Source organism: Notamacropus eugenii, chromosome 7 (genome assembly GCF_028372415.1).
Source record: "Notamacropus eugenii isolate mMacEug1 chromosome 7, mMacEug1.pri_v2, whole genome shotgun sequence".
Lineage (NCBI taxonomy): Eukaryota > Metazoa > Chordata > Mammalia > Diprotodontia > Macropodidae > Notamacropus > Notamacropus eugenii.
Window position 1 is genome coordinate 104,585,014 of NC_092878.1, and position 19,611 is coordinate 104,604,624.

Here is a 19,611-nt window from a genome sequence, read left to right on the forward strand (position 1 = left end):
TTCTGTCTTTTCATTCTTTAGATTTTGTTTGACTGATTCTTGCTGTCTCATTGAGTCATTAGTTTCTACTTGCCCAATTCTAATCTTTATCTTATTGTTTTCTTCAGTTAACTTTTGCATCTCCTTTTCCATCTGACCAATTTTTCCCTTTAAGGAGCTATTTTCTCCAGTTAATTTTCGTACTTCCTTTTCCATTCGACCAATTTTCCCAGTTAGGTTTTGTGCTTCCTTTTCCATTTGACCAATTTTCTCAATTAGGTTTTGGGTTTCCTTTTCCGTTTGATCAACTGTTCTTTTTAGGGAATTATTTTCTCCAGTTAATTTTTGAACTTCCTTTTCCATTTGTTCAATTTTCCTTTTCAAAGTGATGTTCTCATCAGTGAATTCTTTTTTTATAATTTTAAAATCATTGGCCAGTTTTTCTTCTATTTCCTTCTTCAGCTGTTCCAGGAGAGATGCTTGTGCTTGCGAGAAGTTCATAGTCCCTTCTGAAGTTTCAGATGGAAGTACAGTCTCAGCTCTGTTTGTGTTTTAGTCCTTATCCAAGAAAGATTCTATGGTTTTTTCTCCCTTCATCTGCCTTTTCTTGTTCATGATGTTGACTGAGTGTTGTAGCTTCTGGTTCTTTCAGTCAGAAGCTACAGAACTTTGTGTTGAGCTGATGTGTAAAAAAGCGAAAAGCAGGTTTTTGTTTTTTGTTTCCCTGATCAACCCTGGGGTTAGCTTGTTAAGTGTGTGGGAGGAGTGGTCTGGTCACAGGAGATCTCCTCAGCTGAACTGAGGCAAAGGCAAGCTCAGCGGATGGTGATCCCAGCTTCCCTATTGTCTTCCTGTTTCCCCTGGAGTGCTGAGGCATGCCTAGATGCTAATGCGTGTTCCCACCCCTCCTGGGACTCCTCTCCTGGCGCTGAGGCTTGCCTGGGTCCTAGTGCGAGTTTTCTCTGCCCTGGGTCCTCTGTCCTTCTGGTTTGCCTCCACCACAGTAGGAGGAAAATAGCCCCCCTTAGCTATTTTCCTAGCCTCAGGTGTTATGAGACTATTTGCCCCTTCTGCTGTTCCCGCTGATCCAGGATTTTTCTGGGGAAATATTTTATGGTTCTTTCATGGTCATCAAGGGGAGAGGAGAGAGCATTTACTGATCACTCCACCATCCTGGCTCCCAGAAGTTCAAGTAGGTGACTTACTGAAGTTTAATCTTTGGGCCAAAGGTCTCAGGAGCTGCTGCGCTGATATCTGGCACTGAGTGGCTCTCCGCAAATGGATTTTCTTAAAGTATATGTCTGACCATGCCCCTTCACCCCCTCACCCCTCATTCAGTCAACTGTAATGGCTTCCTTTTACCTTTAGGATCAAATATAAAACCCTATATTTGATTTTAAAGTCCTTTACAACCTAGTCCCTTTCTGTCTTTCCAATCTACTTATACTTTACTTTTCTCTTTAACCTAGTGAAACTGGATCCTTGATCTTTCTCCCATAGGTCACTGCATTTGTTGACTCTGGTCATTTTCACTAGCTGTCCTTTGTTCTTGGAATGTTCTCCCTCCTCACCTCTATCTTCTGGCTTCCCTGGTTTCTTTCAAGCGTTAACTGAGATCTAACATACTGAAGTTTTTCACAACCCCCCTTAATTCTAGTGCTTTCCCTCTTTCAATTATCTCCAATTTATCTTTGTTTGTACATCATTGTTTGCATGTTGTCTTTCCCACTAAGCTGAGCTCCTTCAGAGTAGGAATGGCTTTTTGTCATCTTGGTATGCCTACTATTTAGCACAGGGTTAGGCACATAGTAGGGACTAATAAATACTTGTTGATTTGGTTTGACTATTTGTCTCACAAGTTCATTATCATGAAATTGCTTTGTAAACTTTTGATGATTGCTCTTTTCAGAATAAAATGGATATAAAGATTGTTTTTTGTTCCCCACTAATTTAATGTGTATTCACTAAAAAATCTGTTATGAGACCTCCAGCTAAGTAGTACATACTAAAGATAAGAAGTATGTGCATTCTGAAATTAGGAAGGATATTCTTCTCTGAATAGACAGGATTGGTCTATGGGCATGCTTTGCCCATCACACTTGACTTTTGTAATCTTCAAAGTTTTAATTGCTATGGAATAGTATATACTTAAACCCATTCTAAATTCATTCTTTTTTCTAAGTTTTTCAAAAACTAATTTTAACATTCTTTAAAAAAATTTTGAATTCCAAATTTTCATTCCTGCCCCTCCCACACCCGTTGAAAAGGCAAGCAATATGTTACTATACATGTGAAGTCAAACAAAACATAATTCCATACTCATCATGTTGCAAACAAAAAAGCAAGAAACATAAAGAAAGTGAAAAATACAGGTCTCAATCTGTACTCAATGGATAGCATTTTCTATCATAGTTCCTTTGAAATTGTCATTCTTGCCAGAGCATCCTTGCATGCAATAATATGTTTGAAAGATAATATACTTGGAAGGCAATGTGGTATAATATATAAAGTACTAAACTTGGAGTCAAGACAACATGAGTTCAAATTCCATCTCTAATACTTAACTAGCTGTATGATGATAGGCAAGTCACTTAATCCCACTGAGCTTCAGTTTCTTTATCAGTAAAATGGAAATAATGGTAGCTGGAGATAAATTTATAATGGTAGATAATGGTACCTTCCTCACAAAATTGTTGTGAGGTTAAGTGAAATAATGCAAATAGAGCAGATGAATGTAAACAGTTATTATTATTGGAACAGGACAAGTACTATTACTCTGTTTCATTGAAAGCAGGATTAACTTTCTCTTAACCAATGTCTTTGAAATATGTTCTCCATAGATATAAGTGACTATTACATCTTTGTAACACATTCTTGCTAAATATAGTCTTCATTTTAGCCATTCATATAATGGGACATTAGTTTGAATTACACTTAATGATTTACAGCAATTCCCTTTCCTGACTGTAATTTTATGTATATATTTGTGCTTTGAAGACCTTTGATTCCATACTATAAGATAAGTAGTCTGTCCTTCCTTCCTCCCTCCCTCCCTTCCTTCCATACCCATTGCACCATCTTTCCTTCTTTTCTTTCTAGTGTACCTTCTTTCCTTCTTGGCTCTATGGTAGGTACTATGAATATGAAGATGGAAAAATAATAGTTCCTATCCTTAAGGAGTTTACATTCTAATAACGGATAAAGTACGTCGACAAGTTGGATACAAGGAAGGGATGTAAATATGTAAATATTATAAAGACAAAGAAGAAGTCCAAAGGAACTCCAGAAAGATTTGATGAGGGAGAGATTACTTCTAGTTTGGAATATCATATGAGAGAGTTACCATTTAAGCTGCACTGTAATGGAAAATGATTTCAATTAGTTAAGATGTAGGAGTACATTTATTTCAGAACTACTCGAATGGACAGAGACCAGGGAAGTGCTTACCCACTTTCTCCTTAAAGCTTTTTATGACAATTCCAACCCATTTAGATGCACCTTACTACATTTGTGATCTTGAGTCATTTAACTTCTTCAGCTCCCATGTCCTCATTTGTAGAATGACAGACTTAGACATAGTAGATGTTCTCTAGGACCCTTTCCAGTTCAAAATCTAGGATCCTTTTTCTGGGTTCCTATTATGTTTTGTCATTACCACATATCACCGCAATTTGACATTGGTGTTAATTTTATTTCACCAATCTGATGAGGCTTGGGGCACATGCCTTAAACAACTATTGTTTCTTATACAGAACCTAGTACATTAGTTAATACGGGTATGTTGTAGCAAATGTTAGTTATTTCCTTCTGATTTCTTCACTCATCAGGGAGCTAACCAAGAAATATGCTTTTGGACAATTGCTATCATATCCATTCCCTTCATCTTATCATTTACCTCATTTCATGTTGCAGATGCTGTTCCATACGGTCACCCTGCTGATGAGAACCATATTGGATAATTCCTGGGCAAGCATCCATCCACTTATACTGAACCCTTCCAAGCACTGGGTTTTGACCCAATCTTGGGTAAGAGCCAAGTTTGTTGTTTCTAGAGCCTATGTGATTTTTCATGCTTTGGTTGATTGGGTTGTGGCAGAAGCTTTGTTGAAGAATTAGCTATGTAACATTCCTTTTCTTGTGTCTGCCCTTTGTGCTGGCACAGCAAACTATGCTATTTTGTTCCCAAAATCCTTGCCTTTGAACCTGATGAAAACACACAGATCAAACTCACTTTATATTCCTCTTCTGGTTTATCTTGGAATTTTTTACCAGCATTTAATGTGAATCGACAGTTGCTATACAACAGAATGCCGAGTATTATGAGTAAGAGTATATTGAGTCCAAATAGGACCTCCTTCCAAAGTACCTCTCTGCTGCTATGGGAAATCATGATTGTTCTGGTCATTTGCAGAATCAGGAAGATGAAAGGGGAGAGGCATGTCATTTTACAAGATTATATGGGAACACTGTCTTTTCAAAAAATGGGAATACCATCATCCTGGCTATTCCTTGGGGCTTAAACAAATCTCCATTTGCCTTACATAATATTTTTCTCTGAAAACTTTCCCACTTTCCCTGCACTACAATATGCTATCCCACCTCAGGGAATTTACCTGGGGTTTTTCTGTCCCTGCAGGAATGACCTCTGCTTGAGCTTTGGATTGGATTGATGTTTGTATCTTCCTATTACCAGCAGGTCGGCAAAGGCTCTTCTTTATTTCCTATTGACCATCTGTCTTCACTCCCTTTGCCCTACAAAAGTGAAGTTAATTAGGAGGTGCATTTGGCGGCATTCAGTGATGCTCCTTTCACCTCCTTTACCATCAGAAGAGTGTTTTGCGGACTGTGCTGTACTGCACAGAAAGAGTTTGAAAAGGTAATAACATCTCCTTTCATGTTTCCTGTGCATTGCATACTACCTAAACTAGTTCTAGATTTTCAATTTGGGGCTCTAGTTTCCTTCTTTACCTCCTCCCCAGGTACCATACAAGTAAGGAAGAGCTTCATCTCAGACTGGAGGCAAACTAGCCTAGACTAGGGTTGATCCCAAGGTCCAGAATCCAAGAAAGGAAGTTATTTCCCCTCCTCAGTTTGACCAAATGTAACCTTCTTTCCAGTTTCTTCTAGTTACATACAGTGAAATTCAAACAAATCCCAGCTCTGATCACTACTCTTCCAGGGAATATCATAAAAAGAACCTAACTCTAAGGCACTGACCCCAATGGACTGGTTGCATGAAAGTAACACCAACATAAAATGAACAGGACTGCTAGAGATACCAGGATATTATTATAATTGAAAGGTTGAGGTGTATTCTGATTTGTAATGGTTGACATGGTTCTATGAATGTTTCTCTCAAGGAAACTGCTGCATTTCTTAATGATAACTTGCTCTAAGAGAACGGAGAAAAGTTATAAGTCAGGTCACCAGCATCAGTTCTTGCCAGTTGCTGGACTACCTGGATCCCCTGCCATCAGGATTATACCTACTACAGATGAATCACCCATACAGACTGTGTGTCTGTAGCTTCTTCCCTTTTCCCTGATCATGAGGCAGGACTTTCCTTTCCTCCCTGTAAGCATGTCGACTCTTCTGCTGTTTATCATACCCAAGGAATGAGACTTTCCTTGAGCTCATGCAGTTTTTTTGGGGGGGAGGGTGTTTGTTTTGTTTGGATAGCTAGCTCCATTGTCCATCATTGTGTGAAAGGCATGGTTTTCTTTAAATCGCTGTGATTTTGTTTCCCTGTTTAAACACCTTTAGGTTGGCATTGGGGTACAGCTGTACTATGCTGGAATATGCTATGTAAGATAGCTTCTATATGTGCATAGTTCACTAGGACCGATTCAGTTGTTAAGAGCAATGTTTATAACTAACCTCTAGAGTCCATGTGAATTTCATATTTTGGTAGATTAGTTTCTGTTTGTAGCTTTTCTCAGGGAATTAGTCACATTGAATTCCATGATATGTGTTTGCCAAATAGTCCTTATCTACATAGCTCTGTTAATCTTGTTGAACCATGGACAACAGGAAAAACCTAATCTTTTCAGAGCATATGATTCAACTACACTCATAGGAAGCCTCAAACATACATCAGGTTCCAAGCTAGGGGCATAGAAATATACCTTCCTATCTTTTCTGGGCAGAAAGATCAGTTGGGGCATATATTTACATAAAATAAATGTTGGACCTTGTTCTTTGAAAAGATTCCTTGTGTAAAGAGTCCCATACATCAAGCCATACATCTTCAGCATGTATAACTAATTTTTTCATACTTTCAATGGACAATATGGGAGCTTGGTATGGGGGTGGGGGTAGAGAATAGTTTTTGGCCATGTCTCCTGGAAATCCTCTAGTTGTTTGAGTGATTGGAAGAACTAGTGGGGGTAACTTGCTAAAAGAAGGTTCTTCCCTAACCTCTTTCTATTCTTACCTGTAGGGTTGCATCCAAGAGAGTCAGGCAGATACTATCTCTTCTTGTTGCACCCCAATGTCATCACTAAGTTCTTCCAACTTAGTAACTAATTAGGGGATTCTCAGTTATGAGTCATATGCTGCCAGTAGCCATTATCTGAGTGTCTCATACAGTCCACTGGAAACAAGGAATATCTGTGTGTGCTTCAGGAGGCAATACAAGGAGCATGCTACATCTGTGCTTTGGGGTTCTGTTTGGATTTAGCTTGTCTTGGATGTTTCCATGAATATATTACTTAATCAATCCACATCCTTTCATCCTGTGCAATTCTTGGAAGACCATCACTTTTCATAAATCCTCTGTAGAAGAATGCAGTAGGGGCCCATCTTTAAATCTTCTAACATTTTGTGGATATTGGTGCAACTGCTCAACTGCAGCTGTTACCCCTTCCTCTTGAGGATTCATTGCAATAGAATTCTTGACAAATCTGTTCCACTGTCAAATTCTAATTTTAAATTCTAAATTTTCTCTATACTTCTAAATTTTAGATTTATAATTTATAACTCTAAATTTCTCTAAAATCCTAAATTTTATCTATAAATATTCTTGGAGAGATTTGACTTTGTGGGATGTCATCCTAAGCTTTCTGAAAGCTTGATTGCTCCTCCACTGCTTTGCACTGTTTTTGGTTTTTGAGGTGATGCCTTATTCTTCCAACCTTACTTTTTGCAAATGAGCTTTTGTTCTATATCAGTGTTGGGCATGGCTGCCATAGTTCTCTGCTTGGTGAGTAGATGAAGCATTTATTGAGGAAGACATTTTCTAGGTTCATTTATCCCCTTGTTATGATTGCTTAACATCTGTTAAATTTATCTAAATAACAACAATGATCAAAGTTAATTTTTATCCATTTCCCATTTTGCAATTAAGTGTTCATTTAAATAGGTGAGGTTGGAGTTAATTATTATAATTGTCATCTTTATCTTTTCTTCTAAATTGGTGCTAATTTTGACCTTTGCTTTGATTAGTCTCTGTTCTAACCACACACTTTATAGCTAATTCTGAATAATTTCTATATTAGTAGCCAAACATTTCCTGATTGTTAAGCTATAGCTAATTTCATTGGGGGAAGGGGTGGATGTTATTCCTTCTTGCCCTGTTCAATACCTCCCAGTTCTCTTCCTAAATAAAGTATTCATGACATAGGCATGAGACGTCTGAGTCATCTGCAAACTTTTGATCTCCATTTTTAAAATCCCATGTCACATTTTACAACATCATATGTCATCTTTGCTTCTGCCTACCTTTTCACATAAACCCCAGAGGATCAAAGTATATGTTGAGATATGTTTGCCAAGAAAATGCTAACATGATCTGAGGCTGTTGATCAAGGGAGCCAGAGTTAAGGAAGTGGGTGTGCCTGCTGTATTCTGCTCCAAATAGACCTCATCTACAGTGTTGTGTTCAGTCCTCAGCACCACATTTTAAGAAGGATGTGTATAGGTGGCAGCTAGGTGGTGCAGTGGATAGAACATAGCCTTTGGAGTCTGGAGGACCTGAGTTCAAATTCAACCTCAGACATTTCCTTGTTGTGTGACTCTGGAGAAGTCACTTAACCTCACCCGGATTGCCTCCAAAAAAGAAGAAAGGAAAAAAAAAGAGGGATGTCTATATACCAGAGAAAGGCAATAAGGATTTGGAGAGCCTCAAGATCACACCATGCTAAAATATCAGTTGAAGGAAGTTTGGTTTCTTAGACTGGAGAAGAAAAGACTTGGGGGAGAGACAATGGTGGTCTTCAAATATATGAAGGATTGTCGTGTGGAAAGATGAACTGATTCATTCTGTTTGGCTTCAGAAGATAGAAGGAAAATGAAAGGTGGAAATAAGCATTTATTAAACGTTTATTATATATACATTATGTATTTTATATATATGTATACATATATACATATATAATATTATTTATTAAATGCCCAGAGCTATGCTGTGGGGGATGGAGATACACACACACACACACACGAAAGTTAGTCTCTGCCCTCAAGAAACTTATATTCTAGTAGAGGAAGATGATACAAAAAAGGGAGCTGAAGAGGGGGATGGAGAGGATGATTTTGAAGTCCAGACAAAGTCTGGAGCAGCACCAGGGGGGAGCTGAAGGGCAGCCAGTCCGGGCTCTTTCACAAAATGGAGGCTCCAAAGGGAGGTGGCTGGGGTCACTTTTGGCTGGGGCTAGGGGTTGGGGTGAGCTAGGTCTCTTGGAGGGATATTCCATGATGAGTCTGTTGCAGGCATGGTAGAGTACTCCAGGGTAGAAGAATAATTGGTAGAACATAGAGCAAAGAGGAAGATTACACTTGGTTGTAAGGGAAAAAAACAAAACAAAACAACCAACTTCCCTATTAGAGCTGGCCAAAAGCCATGTAACACATGATACCCTCAACTCCTTGGCTATGTCTTGCAGAGAACAACTACTTCAGGCTCAAGATAGTCCATGGGTCTTTCATCCCTTAAAAACACAATTTATGAGATACCACAGGTGTGTTTAACTTTAGTAGTCAGCCAAGGGACAGAATTAGCTCAAAGCAAGAACATTTAATGAAATGGCATAGTAAGAAAAGTAACAAATCCTTTCCCCCATAAACACCCCCAGATATACAACATTGGTGGTAAGAATGTATATATGTATGGTCACATGCAGAAGAACACACAAATAAGGATCACACTTGGCCAGGGTACATGTATATAGAGCTACACACGTAGGGAATTAGTGTAGTCAGGGAACTCACCTCTCATACTGCAGGGACACTAATGTCTTCTAGAGGTATCATCACTCTACTCCTCCCAAGTGTACTTCCTGCTGGTCTTGTGATCTCCACAGGACACTGCCCTACCAGACACTGCTTAGTTTGAAGAGAGGTAGCTAGGTGGCTAAGTGGAGAGAACGCTGGACCTGGAGTTAGGAATAAGTGAGTTCAAATCCTATCTCAGACTCCTACCAACTGTATTACCTTGGGCTAGTCATTTAACCTCTCTTTGCCTGAGTTTCCTCTTCTGTAAAATGAGGATAATAGTAGCTACCTCCTAGCGTTGTAAGGATCAGATGGTATACCTTTTGTAACAAAACATATTTTTTGCAAACACTAAAGCACTATATAGAAGCTAGCTATTACGATGATGATGACAATGTGAAGTCTCTCCCCAACATGGATTAGATGGACCTAATAAGAACAGATAGCATTTATGTAGTGCATTTTACTAAATGCATTTACACATATCTCATTTTCTCCGCACAACAACTCTTGCAGGTAGATGTTATAATTACCCTATTTTACTGATGAGGAAACAGGTTAGCAGACCTTCCCAGGCTCATACATCTAGTAAATGGGTTAAGGAGAATTTGACCTTGGGTCTTCCTGATTTCATTTCATTCATTTTCTGAATGCTGTTCAGCTCTTTGCATAGTTTCCTCTGCATGTGGCTTATTGCTTACAGGCTCTGGATCAGTTGAAATTCTTGGCTAATTCCTTCCTCAAGGGAAAGGAAGGTGCTGCCATGTTCTTTCAGCTTAAAACCCAGACTTTTTCGTGCAACAATACTTTTAGAAAAAGGCAGAAAACTTTGCTCTAGACTAACTCAAAAACTTCCACTTAGTTTCACACATCTGGTTCTCTCATATTCTTGGTTATGAAGGGTCTCATCTACCTCAAGCATGGGTTTCAGCCTCAGGTGCCAACCTCTCTAGAACAAAGAGCAGTGTTTCCCAAATACTCAACTAGATAATGCCCTCAGACTTATCATCTTCTTCAGATTCACATTCCTACTCATTATAACAACATGGTGGCCCCCCTTCTTGTAACCCCTGCCCTAAAGACTGAAGACACTCTAATGGACTTGGCAGTCTCTGTAGGCAGCCTCAGTCTGCAGCATAGTGAACATTCCATATATCTCTTAATCTCTGAAAGCTAAACCATAAGCCAACCAATTATTTGCCCAATATGATAACTTTTTAATGTCCAGTTTTTCTATCCTAAGCTCTTTCCATGTAGTTGAGGGGGAAATTGTACCAAGACAACAAGGGGCTAATAACCTTGATCTGCTATGTTCATATGCATATATAGTCAGACCACAGCCTCATAGGTGGCTTTGAGGCACCTCATTATAGAAGAAAGACTGACTTAAGAGGTGGTAGGTTATCCTTCATTCAAGATCTTTCAGTGAAAGCTGAATGACTGCTTACTGAGGATGCAATGTGATACCATAGAAAGAGAACCGACTCAAGTCAGAAGATAAGGATTTAAAATCCTTCCTATGTAACCTTGGACAAGTGACTTCACCCTTTCAGTGTCATTTTAGTGGGGTCTGGTTTAGTGAGACGAGGGGATTGGATTTGGTGGCTTGTGAGGTCTCTCCCAGCCCCAGATCTATGACTCTGTGTTATAGAGGGGATTACAAGTCGGCCTCTCAAGTCCCTTTCAGTTCTGAGATTCTGGAATTTAATTTCTTTGGGTTAAATTGGAGGCTCTTGTGAAATTCTTCATTCAGTTTGTCTACAGCAATGCAAATCCAGACATAAGCTGCAATTAACTCTTTGCCCATGCTCAGAGAAAGCACTTTCAAGGCAACATAAACAATTCCCCCATTAAATTCTTTTTTGCTGCCCTTTGGTATGTGATGAAACTAATTTGGTCGACTCCCTCGTTCATTTTAACTTGAGTCATATTTTCATTTAGTTGTTATTCCTTGATGCTGTTTAGTTTAATCTTTAGTGAGAACACCAGTGTGGATATGGTTTAGCTTAACATTGCTATAAGAATATGAAGTAGGACAAGGGTAGAAAGAAACATGGGAGAGACACTCAGAAATGGCTATTATTTATATTTTCAAGTGCTTTCCTTATATTGACCCTTTACAATTCGTATTTCCAATTAAGGTATTTCACATTTCTATTTTATTTTATTTTCTATTATTATTTCAATTTTCCATTTTACAAATGAAGAGATTGAGGCTTAGAAAAATAAAATAATTTGTCTTGAGCTAATAAATGTAGGACTCAGGATTCAAACCTAAGTCTCCTGCCTCTACATCCCAGGTTCCTTCCATGTGCTGCTAAATTTAAGGCTTGGCAGTGCATCCCTATGGGTCAGTCCCTCATAAAGGACAGAGGGAAAGGGTATGTTAAAAGGAGAATTCTGATTAAAGAGGCAGAACTTAGGACAAAGAAAATTAAAGGAGTTTATTAGATACATTAAGGTAGCAATGCATTGACAGGCTGATGACCAAGGATCAGCAATAGCTTCAAGATGGAGTCAGCTTTTATTGATAACTTCTGAAATGAGAAAGACAATTCTAATAGATCCATGTCAATGAAAGAGGATTGCATCTCAGTTCTCCCTAAGGTAGCAAGTATGTGACAATTTCTAAATTGTTGTTGTGTTTGTCCTTAGATCTTGAAGAAGACCATGACATCAAGATGATGCCATGACTTGAACTTGACTTGGATTTGAGTGAGGAAGGGCTGTGCAAGGTCACCAACCTCACTTTCTTCTCCTGAGCCGTCTGGGTCCAGAGGCCTGAAATTCATCAGGACGGCTGGAGATGGCCCAGGATGCAATGGGAGACCCTGGCCCTTTCAGGCTAAGGTCTTATCACATTCTCACTTTGAGAGAGATACACCCATTCAATGAATAGGCTTCTTTAAGTAGTTGCTCAAAGGATGGCCCCCTTAATGAAAAAAAAAATCAAACTGAGAGAACTCTCAGGGTTCCTGGGTAAAAGAGAAACAATTGCCATTTAGTATTTAAATCCACTCTGTGCTGGGTGGATGGGGCCTTGTCCAGTCTACGAGCTCCAGAGTGAATTGGGTTTGAGGCTTGATCCTTGAGCAAGAAATGTAGCCAGTAAACCCCGAGGAAAAAAGACAAATTATGGGCATGGAGTGTACCTTCCTCTGGGTAGAACACCAGAGGTGAGGAGGAGGAGGAGGAGGATAGCTGCTACTCACTCTCAGGTTGTGTTTGTCCTTTGTGCTCGAAGAGGACCATGACATAAGATGATGACATGACTTGCAGTTGAGTTTGATTTGAGGGAGGGAGGGCTGTGCAAGGTCACCGACCTCACTTTCTCCTGACAATTTTTCAGTACAAACATGGAGGGGGATGACATACTAGTTGATGAATATCATATAATAGAAAGCTGCAGACTGGTTTATTTTCAGGACTACTGCTGATTGAGGGGAAGGGAGTCAGAAAATAAAAGCAGGGCTGAGAAGTGAACAGCTGGTTATGGTAGTGGCTGAGGATGAGATATGGATTTCTAGCTCATGGTTTAACATAAAGGAATGACAGGCACCAGGGCAGGAATGGAGGACACGTACAAAGGGCTCAAAAGGAAGCATTTTCTTGGAATTTTGAAAATCTAATCAAAAGAGTTTTTAACAGAGGAGGAAGACAGAGGGAGAAAGTTGGCTAAATACACCTACCATATCACCATAGAAAGAAGCTGTGATGTAGGAGAACAGCTTTCAAACCTTTTGGTTTTAATACCTCTTTGTAGTCTTAAAAATATCAAGAACTTCGAAAAGCTTTTGTTGTGTAGGTTATATCTATGGACATTTAGCATATTAGATATTAAAATGGATAAAATTTAAAATATGTATTTATTCATTTATTTAAAATAACAATTTTACATTACATTGTAACATAAATATATTTTAATGAAAAATAGCTATATTTTCCAAAAGAAAAAAATAGCGAGAAGAGTAGCATTGTTTTATGTATTTTTGCAAATCTCTCAAATGTCTGACTTAATAGAAGACAACTGGATTCTCTTGTCTGCTTCTGCTTTCAGTCTGTTGTGTTATGTTGTTTTGGTTGAGATACATGATGAAAATTTGACTTCACACACATAGGTAGTTGGAAATGGAAGGAGTATTTTCACAGCCTTTTTAGATAAGTGTGGACATTCTTCTTTGATACTATACTCCACCTTGAAAAATGGTATTTTTTAAAGGTTAGTTGCGATGTAGAACCTGAAACCAGATCAATGAACTTTTCATATTCTGTTACATTAAAATTTATTGGTCTGTCTTGTACTTTGAATGGATCTTTCACCCATGCATTTTGTAAAATCATGCATTGATCATTGGGAAATATTGGTTGTCTTCCAAAACCAGACATATTTCATTAAACCACATAAAAAACACATTCATTGATATCAGTGCTGATATTATGCATTGGAAAGCTGTTAAGCTCACAGTAACAGATGAAGGTTTTCCAAAATTCTGATTTTCACTTGCAAGCTTGAATTTTATCATTGTCAACAAATGCTACTGGTTGTTTTCCTTGAAGTGACAAATTTACTTCATTCATTTTTGAGAAAGTGTTTGTTAGACACTAACATCAGAATAACCATAGTTTGTCCATGATTCTTTCCAATAAAAATGTTCTATGATAAAAGTGGCTAGTTTAGGTCACAAGACAAGGCTAAGTGCTTTTCTTTGAGCTGCCATCATACTTTGGTATGAAGCAGAAATGTAATATGCATACTTTCTATTTAGTTATACACATTATTAAAAAATATATGTATTTAGGGTCAAGATTTAATAAAATTGTTCATTCTTATTGCTCCATCAAGACATTCTTAAATGAAACTAGCATTTATTTGTTCGGTGTGGGTGAAAAAGATGACAATGACTACAGTTTGGTGCCTCTGCCTTGACCTGTGCTAATTTTAGCCACCACTATTGGTGAAAATGTCAGCACAGTTGTTCCAGGACAAACTGTGAGATTCACACAGTGTTATTCAATACTTTGAATAGTTCAGCATCACTTGTGTTTGTTGCCAAACATTCACATAAAAGAAGATCTTCCATGATTGGTTGGTGCTGACAGCAAACAAAATCAAACAAAAAATCTCATCCAGTCAAGTCTGTAGATTCGTCAGTTTGTAAGGCAAGTATACAGTTCTGCGGACTAGATATTAACTCAGTCTCCATGTTTGTGGCCAAATCTTCAATTCACACATTATGGAGTCTCTGAAAAACACTGTACAAGCATGAGAAAATGAGAGTGAAAAAGGCAAATAAAACTTCAGTATTATTTTGAAGAGTTTTGACGTTATGGACAGAAAGAAAGGTCCTGGGGACACACAGGACTGCACCTTTAGAACCAATGATGTAGGAAGATGAATAGAAGTAAAGATATGTGAATATTCACAGGGGACAAAAACCCAAGAAAGGAGATCCAGCAATTAATTTTATATTCTTAGATGGTTATGTACAAATATACAGCATATGGGTAATAAACAGTGTAAAGTAAATATGTTAATTTGGGGAGGCAAGTTTGACTTCATAGATATCAATGAACAAGCACTTTTATTAAACACTTAGGGGCAGCTACGTGACATATGGATAGAATCCAGGGTCTGGAGTCAGGAGGACTCCTCTTTCTGAGTTCAGATCTAGCCTCAGACACTCCCTAGCTGTGTGATCCTGGGCAAGTCACTTAACACTGTTTGCCTCAGTTTCCTGTAAAACGAGACAGAAAAGGAAATAGCAAACCACTCCAGTATCTTTGGCAAGAAAACCCTAAATGGGGTTTCAATCAACATGGACAAGTGAGACCTTGCTTTGTTTGATCAGACACGTTTGTATTAGGATTTACTTTCTCATTTTGTTTAATGGGTTGGGGTAGGGGACAAAAATGTGGGAAGGAGAAAAAGTAAACACTTGTTAATTGAAAAAATTATTAAGAGATTCTAATCCTGAAAGGCAAAAAAAATTATTTTTATTTTCATTTTCACAAAGGAAACCCTCTATAACCTATTGCTCTAGGTCACAGGGACATGCCCTTTTGCTTCTGACCACCCATCAACTGAATATTTTGTGACCCTCAGTACCATTCCATGAAACCCTGCCTCACTTGGTTTCATAGAGCACTTTTAGCCATCTCAGTTAAATGCCTCATCCCTGGCTCCCATTCTTAACAGGTTCAAGTTATTCAGGACAAGATAAGACTCTTTGAATATTTGTTTGGCCAAGGGAAAGTACACATACATGTATTAAAAAGTCATTAATTCTAAAAAAAAAAAAGTGGGCACTAAATTCCCAAATCTTCGATATTAACTTGACCCTTCATGAAACTTAATATTTAGCCATTTAAAATAAGTATCACTGGAGGTGCTAGAAACGCTGCTGATGGTTTTTAAATGTGCAAAACGACTTTCCTTATAGATAAAGATTATAGATAAAGATGGTTTTTAATTGTGCAAAATGACTTTCCTTATCCAAATGTGTCTACTACCATGTAGTAATTTAGTCCATGGGATAATTTAGATCAATAAATTACTATTTGTTTATTTTACTTACAGAAGGTGCCCAGCAAGGCACCTGGAGTCCATTCAGGTCTTTGATGAACTTACGATTGTGATATTCATTTGACAATTGTAGCTTTCGTTGAGGATTTGCTGATTGTTCACTCTCATTGAGCGATATCTTCTTTTTTCTGGTTGCCTGGAAGTCATCGGAGTAAATTGAGCTGGCTTACATCATTCATCATATATCAAAAAAATTATAAAAGTTATAAAGAATTGGGACAACCTTTTTGCAAAGGGGAGATATCTTTTGTTTTTATTCTGAATATATTTATTCTACATACAATTATATTTGTACATGGTATCTTCCTGAGAGTAGGGATTATTTTATTTTGCTTTGTTTTTGTATTTCCAGCACCTAACCCATAGTAGGCATTTCAAAAATGTCTATTGGTTGATTGAGCTAGTTCCAAGATTGGCAGCAGGAGACCTGGGTTCAAATCCTTGCTCCAATATTTCCTAGGTATGTGACTATGAGTGAGTAACTTAACCTCTCTGAGGTTCCATTTCCTATCTTATGGGGAAGATAATTCTTGTGTTGAAAGAATTGTTGGGATGGAAGCCCTTTGTAAACTGTAAAGTGCTTCATAAATGGAAGTGGATATTTTTTCTAGTAGAGGTGATGAGTTGCTGATCTATCCACATTCCATTATTAGTATTTCTGTGGCCAAAAGTATATATTTGTAATATGTCCAGCTTGGTTGAGCCACAAGAACAGTGCTCAGGAAACTCTGGATATACAACTGGATATATCCAGTGGAGATGTGGATATACAACTCCTGCCTTAGACTTGATTAGGTTTCATTTTCTAAACACCCAGCTATAGGCTATGTAAATGTTCTGAAAATTAAACTCCATAATGAAATGAAAGCTCATCTGTGATGCCACAAATCTTGAAAATTATAGTGGTTTCCTTCCTAAAAAAATAAACAAGTCAGAACTTCATTAGAATTTCACAAGTAAAACATAAACATCTAATTATACTTTTCTGGGTAGCATTACTTTGCAAAGAAGCCAAGATGGGAGAGGGGGAGACAGAGAGACAGAGAGAGACAAAGAGAGAGACAGAGAGAGGGAGGGAATGAGAGAGAGAGAGAGAGAGAGAGAGAGAGAGAGAGAGAGAGAGAGAGAGAGAGAGAGAGAGAGAGAGAGGGAGGGAGGGAGGGAGGGAATGAGAGAGAGACAGACAGACAGACAAAGAAAGAGAGAGAGAAAAGAAGAAGAGGAAGGGAGGAGAGGAATTCTTGTCGTTGGTGTGACTGAGGAACAGCTGAAAGAGATCCCATTTGGGTTTCAACCCTTTTTTCCAATCCATTCTATTTATTATATTCTTAGATTGGCAAATACAATCCCTTTTTGTACAAATGATTTCTTAGTAGTTAGGAGAATTTTGTTTGGCTGGTTTGCCCTCTTTAGGCACCCTGGTTCTCCCTATCCCTATGTTGGTGCAAGACTTAGTATGGATACCCAATAAGCTTTAGACACTGGAGCTCAGAACCCAGAACTCAAGAGATCTGCCAGACTAAGCTTTCTTTCAGTAGCAATGGGAATGTACCACCATATAAACTAGATACTCTTCCACCTCAGTATTTATGGGTTGTTAACAAATGCTTGTTGATTCATTGGTTGATTGACGGAGGTAGAAAAACATGGAAGAGTGTTATCAGAATATTCTAGGTGGCCTTGGGCAGAAGGTTCATGAAGAGGAAGTCTTTGGTACTGGGTTATACGAGTCAATTTGAGCTAGATCAAAGAGAACTGTGCTAAAAATCTACCTGATAGATTGAATGTTTTTGGAAAAAATAAAATAAATTTATATTGAAGGCAACAAAAATCCTTATGGCAAGAGAGCATATATTTGGTCATCTAATGGGTCTTCTATATAAACTCTCTATAAACCTGTCTGGTACATTTAGAAGGTTTGACTCTAAAGTAATGTGACTGATTTTTTGATAAACAATTCAGAACTTACATCTGTCTAAATAAAGGTTGTCCTCTCTATAGTAGTGAAGTACACTCATTTCAGAGACACTGATACCCACTGATGGAATATTTGGGAACTCATCTTTAGGAATTGCCTTTACTTAAAATAAATGTACAGAAATAAAATTAGACCTATGCTTTCATTCATGTAGGGAGTGCCTGCTCAGAAGCACTTCTTTACTAAGGCAGATGGACCATTAGCTTTAGCATGTTACTTTGAGGCACTGAAAGTTCAATGACTTGCCCAGATTCACACAGGCAATGCATGGCAGTGGCCCGGATTGGACCTGTTATTACTGATTCCAAGACTGGCTCTCTATGGTCTATTCCACATTGCTTCTCAATTATTTCATGCTTTTAAAAAATCAAAAGAAGTTAATATTTCTACCCTAACATTCAAGAGAACCTATTATAAACACAAAATTCGTTGTAATCATTGGCTGTGCTATACAAAATCTTTCTTAAAGAGGTCATAAAAAGGTTCTGAAAGTCATAAAGATCCAAAGATTCCTAGATTGTTTGAATTGGAAGCAACTTGAGAAAATATCTACCTCAACCCCCTCATGTTGCAGATGAAATTTAGGGCCCTAATGAAGCAGTGACTTGCCCAACGTTACATAGTTAATTAGTGTCAAAATCATAGCATGTTCTTTTTTTAAATGATCCTATTGATTTACAGTCAAGTCTTGAGTGGAAGTGAGGAATGTTGTGATTTTTAAAGGGAGTACTTTCTAACATTTCCCCCTAATAATAGTCAAATGAGTTCTTAAGAATCTGATTCTCATGATCTTAATTGTCTAGATAAAAGTAGGTCAGAAGTCTGACTGCTGTTTTGAATAAACTATTAGAAATGTGGAATTGACTTTTGAGATACTTTGGTTTCCTTCTGTTCCCACAAACAAATTTGGTTTTAATGGGCCTTCTGGGTGGTAGGATTAGACAATTGATTTCATTTAAAGAAGAACATGGGAAAATTGGGCAGAAGACAAAAGCAGGGAGGTTAGAGTTGCCTAGGTGTGAAATAGACTGCCTTGTGAAGGCATTATTTGAGGTCTTATAGCAGAAGCTGGATAACCACTCTGGGTGGGTATTTCAGAGATGGTTCTGATTCAAATGCAGGTTGAACTGGATGACCTTTGAGGTCTCATCCAACATTCATGAGCCTCTACCCAAATATTTTTTCATTGTCTTATGTTGTGGAGATGATCATGGATTCTCTGTGGTTATGTCAGTAGAATATAGCCTGTTGACAAATATATGGCTATTGTTAGGTTTCCTGCAGGTTGACAAAGATTTTTAGCCACAGAAACGTTGGAAGACTGTGGAGGGAAATGTAGTAGGGTTGTGGTCTGTGCCAACAGAGAGGCTGTAACAATCACAAATCTTTGAAGCATTAAAGTAAAAGAATAGACTGTGGAAGTGTGTGTGTGTGTGTGTGTGTGTGTGTGTGTTAGAGAGAGAGAGAGAGAGAGAGAGAGAGAGAGAGAGAGAGAGAGAGAGAGAGAGAGAGAGAGAGAGAGAGAGAGAATGAGAGCTTCCATGTGAGAAAATAAAGGTATGCCCACATATGAGCATCTATAGTGACAATAAATCTTCTGTTGAATAAAAAGGGAAAAAATAATAAAATAAATGAAATTGAACTAATTACCTGCTTTCTTTCAACTTATTGAACCTGAAGTAGATTGCCTCATGACTCCTGCATGTGCTATTTGGGGGTGGATATGTGTGTGTTTGTGTATGTGTATATATGTATAGACAGATAATGTGTCTATATATATATAAACACATGCAAATACATATATACACACATATATACACATATACACGTGGGTGTATAAAATGTTAAATTATTATATGTACAA